This window comes from Onychostoma macrolepis, chromosome 16 (assembly GCF_012432095.1).
Source record: "Onychostoma macrolepis isolate SWU-2019 chromosome 16, ASM1243209v1, whole genome shotgun sequence".
NCBI lineage: Eukaryota > Metazoa > Chordata > Actinopteri > Cypriniformes > Cyprinidae > Onychostoma > Onychostoma macrolepis.
The window spans coordinates 31,494,073-31,498,901 of record NC_081170.1 but is presented as its reverse complement, the minus strand read 5'-3'; the positions used below and the strand labels follow the sequence as shown (position 1 = coordinate 31,498,901).

Below are 4,829 nucleotides of genomic sequence, written 5' to 3'. Positions count from 1 at the left end.
ACCTAAAACCTCAACCACTCTTGACGCTATTAGTCTGTATCATTTTATCATATGTAACAAATTCCATAATGGTTAACCAAAGGTTCAACAATTATTTATTTATTTATTTAATTAATGTTGCTACACTACTACTGACAAAATCACTAAAATTCTGAGAAATCACTATTATGCATACATTTATTTTACATATATTTACATTTATTAGTCAACACTTTTGTCCAAAGAAATTTACAAATGAGGAAATACAACTTAAGCGATTCATCCTAAGAAGGCTGAAACATGAGAACTGCTGCAGTACAAAGATCCAAGATTGATCAGAGAACTACAGATGAGATCAAAGATAAGTGATAAATACTGAAAGAATATTTTAAGAGGATTTTTGCACATTACCAAATTCAGTCAAGTTTCTCAAGAGATTTGAAACATTTCTTGAAACATCTGAAAACAAAGTTGGGTCTCTGTAGGCGTGTTTGAACTAGTAGCCCATAGTAGAAGTTAGCACCTAAAACTAATTTTGCATTTATGATGTACTATAAGAGCATTTTCAGACCTGTAGGTTTTTTTTTTTTGAATCAGGGAAAGTTAAAAACATGAATAGTAAACACCGCTAAGTAAGGGATTAAAAGTTACAAGTGCACCTCAGGGTTGGCAAAGCCTGCTGCTTTGTCTCTGTATGTTGTTTCTCTCTGTCTGGTGAGTAACTTGTGGAGCATTCCTAATTCTGTCACTCGGACTTGCTCCATTGTTATTTAGTGGACTGCATGCCTGGGCATTTCTTTAGAAATGTGATTGCAGATGACATATATATCAGATTGTTTTAAAGAGTTGAAAGTAACATTCTGCTGCTATAGAGTCTTGTTATAAACTACAGTAGTACTCTGTGCATTATATAATTGCTTTATATCTGGTTGGTTTAACAAATTATGAATTAATCTCAGTCATGCTGTCAAAAAATTCTAAGACATTATTCAGATTTGCTAAATAATGACTTTTTGTCCTTAATAATCAATAATGTGCAGTGGAAACATTTAATGTGAACTGCAGCCATGCAAACTGCTCAAATGTATCATTATAGCAAGAGCTATATGTGCATAAATCAAACTCACACATAATTTTATTATATCAATGTGACAGGATGAGTTTTATTATGGGTTGTGGATTCGTTAGAATCCGTTTCCATTTTAATCTTTGCGTCTTTCAGCTGGGAAGACATGCCCACTGGCGTTGAGTGGCATTTTTGTCATTGATTACACCTGGCGACTCAATCATTGACTGAATCATTGCAAGTTGAAGTGTGGCATGGTCATTCTGCTCTGGGTTCCCGTCTTGTGGGCCGTAAAGGTTCAGATATTTGTATGTCCTGTCGCTTTCCCCTGGTAAGTTGCCTGATTTGCTGTTCCTTACAGTTGCAATTTTATATTCTAAATGTGTTCGTTATTAGGGGTGTGTGTGTGTGTGTGTGTGTGTGTGTGTGTGTGTGTGTGTGTGTGTGTGTGTGTGTGTGTGTGTGTGTGTGTGTGTGTGTGTGTGTGTGTACGAAGGGATGAGCTCAGGTAGCATAAAGCTTACTGTTGTCTACAAATGAGGTAAGAAACTTTTTATTGTGGGTTTCCTTTCTTGTGAAGGGGGGGATTGTTTAATGTAGATGTCTATTTGTGTTTTTATATTTGTATTTTAGGTACAGCCTGAGAGCGCTAGCGGTTGTTTCATAACCCTGTATCTACGGTTGTTTCATACACCGGTTTAATCTACGGCTGCTTTCGTATAATGTCTGATCTTACGATTTCATTGTCCTGTGCATGTAGTTGACTGTGTGGCTGTGCATTTATATCCACAGGTGAATGTTTAACGAGCCATGATACTGAATCTTGACAGAAGGGGAGAGTGTATTTTGTTTCTCATTTTGTTGCTCATTTAGTAGAATCGGACCGGTTTCCTTGAGTCGCACCTGAAGGGGCGTAGTATTTCCCTGGGTGCAAGTCCTAGGGTGGCGTAGTCGTCTCTCCACTGTTTCTGTTGCGCGACGCCACATCAATATAAGGTTACAGGTAAATCATAGGCCACAATCACATGGCTGCAAAATACAGTTGTCAGTCTTGTATTTGAGTCATTAATGTGGCTGCATTCACACACATTTTGGTTATTTATGGGAGTGACAACATCATTCTGTATGTTCTATACAAAACTCACCATAAACTTATTTACCACTTTTTTTTTTTTTTTTCAGTGAATCCCTGCTGTTTGAACAGAAACCTACTTGGGTGCATTTCCCAAAAGCAACTATGGTTGCAAGTTCAATGCTTTTGGGAGCTGCTCCCATCAGTTTTGTGGTTCGCAAATGACTCAAATGCTCTGCTCTTATTTGATGGATGTGCCTCAATTGGGCACTGTCGCTTTGCCTACAGGTGATAGTTACAGAATGTAGGCTTGATTTCAGTTGCATGTTCATGCAGACAGTATCTGAGCATCTATCATAAGCTGCTGTGTGAACAGGACATTTTGAGACTCCCACCTATAAGTAAATGTGGTTGTCAATCCTAAATATTGTCAGTGTGAAGATGGCAATAGAACAGTGAAAATGCCCTAGAAATTAAGGGCCAGTTTTACTAACAGTACTGTCAGGATTTACTAAAGGCGCACAGTGAAGAATTAGCACTGAAAAGGCGTGGATGCAGTTATTTCTGCATCTGACCTTATTGAATATGCATGTGTAGGAGTTTCCCTTTCAGATGCTAACTTTATGGGAGGAGAGTATTCAAATGATTCAATGTGATTCACTAATGTTTGTGCTCGTCAAATTACTGGTACATGTCTTAAACTCTTTTGCACTTGAAATGACTGCAATTGTTGTTGCTAGGAGGCACTGCAGAGAACAGAAAGTGCGTGGACTTTTTCCACACACATTAATTTATTTGGAATGCCAGAAGAGCACATTATCTGAACATATTGTTTGCTAAGCCATGTTATTTTTAATTTGCTTCAGAAAATAAAAGATGTCACGCAAGTCTTCTTGCAACCCTTCATTTATTTGGTCTCCGGTTCTTTTCAATGTACTGTGGCTTCACTTATTGTGGCTAATTTGTGCGTTGTTACGTAGTAGACCTAAATCACCCGCAGAAATTTCCACGCACGTCGGTACTGTTTTGGAATTGTGCTTTTGTGTTAATTTGCCCTGTTTAGTAAAACTGGCTCAAATAGCCCTGTTTTGCCTGAACTCGAGACAGATAAGGTGTGAGCTTCAATCTCACACAATCATTACTCCAATAAGTTATTGCTCCTGAAAGTCACTCTTAATTTGAATAAACATTTCCGAACTTTTTATGCCGCTGGACACACCTGCATCCAGTCACTAACGGTCACTGTCGCTTGTATTGCCAGAAATCGCCAACTCTCCATTGAAAACGAATGGGAACGCGTTATTTTGTCTCTGCATGTTTCTGGTGGTGTGAACAGGGCTTAAGAGAGACAGAGAGTGAATGCACAATCACCTGCTAGGGAAGTTAGGAGCCCAGGAACAGTTGATCACACTACTAGCACACCAGTGACACACACACCCCAAGAGATAAAGTCCATGAAGGTTAGTGTCACAGTAAAATCAAACAACCATGCAGAGAAGGGGAAAAAAAACCCTTACTAAAACCTAGCAATCTCTCCCCAGCAGGACAGCCCCACAACACATTTAGCATTATTAGAATAGCCACTGGAAACAGCAGTTGGTTGACCTCAACAAAATCACCCAAATAAAACACTGTGATGCTTTGATACTTTTTTTGGACCAAGCCACATCATAGGTATTATTATTAGTATGTATTTACATAAGTTTTGTACCACATGCTAATTTGAGTAATTTTGTAAATGTGTAAAATGTACAATACTGTCATATTAACAACATCTAAAATGTAAATAATTTGTCTATTAACAAATTTACAGATTTTATAAATGGTTACAAATCCTTTAGTCTATTTAAATTTACTTTATGGAATCAACGGACTGATTTTATTTTATTTATCATCAGTTAAAATAAGTTTTCAGTTGCAATTTAAAAGGGCTGCCTCATTTACAATTTGCAAGTCATTGAACAATGGCTCAGAAAATCTTCAGCAGCATATGTTTGCAGATTTACACTTGGTTTTAATCTTTTATTTACACAATGACATTATAACTGAGTGAAGTGTGCCTTAAGTGTCCAAATGCATTATGGAGCCATATGTCTACATATGAAACTGAGAAATATTCTGTTCACGCTGTTCTGTTTCAATACATTCTGTTTCAATCATGTGATTGAAAATCACCAAAAAAAAAAGACATCTCTTTCACAAGTATTGTTTGTTTCTGAAATTCACTCTCGGTCATGTTATCCTACTGCTATTCCCCTTGACATAAATGCACAGCCAGTGGATTCATGCGCTGGTTCTCTGTGATGAGGCAGATCACAGGCAGTGCCTCTGGGGGATGTGTGTCTCTCCATGTTACCTGGGCCCTCAGCCAGTGGCCTCATTCCCAATGACACATCAGCCTTTACAAAACCAAATAACAAGCAGCAAATCAGATGCTATAATATAAACAGGTGTCTTTTTTTTTTTTTTTTTTTTTTTAAATTGATTGTGAATTTCTTCAAACCGAAGACAATTTAAAGCTACAACCATCTCTTTGTCCAACTAATGTCAAATGGGAGGTCGCATTCAGAAAGCGTGTTTTGAAAACAGTCATTATTTTTTCAATTCCATTTGTAGATGCTATGAAAAAAAAAGATTAAAAAAAAGATAAACAAAAAGTAACACTCTACTGAAGCCGTACATTTAAAATACTTTAAGATGAATCACAGTGCA

At 37.3% G+C, this 4,829-nt stretch overlaps 1 long non-coding RNA gene across 1 annotated transcript; it reads left to right on the top strand.

The window, feature by feature from the left end:
* The first annotated feature begins 1,334 nt into the window (after positions 1 to 1,334).
* LOC131522220 (uncharacterized) lies at positions 1,335 to 2,075 on the top strand. The gene is made up of 3 exons (XR_009266473.1): positions 1,335 to 1,376; positions 1,542 to 1,586; positions 1,922 to 2,075. It is a non-coding gene; the product is annotated as an uncharacterized LOC131522220 (long non-coding RNA).
* Positions 2,076 to 4,829: the final 2,754 nt, after the last annotated feature.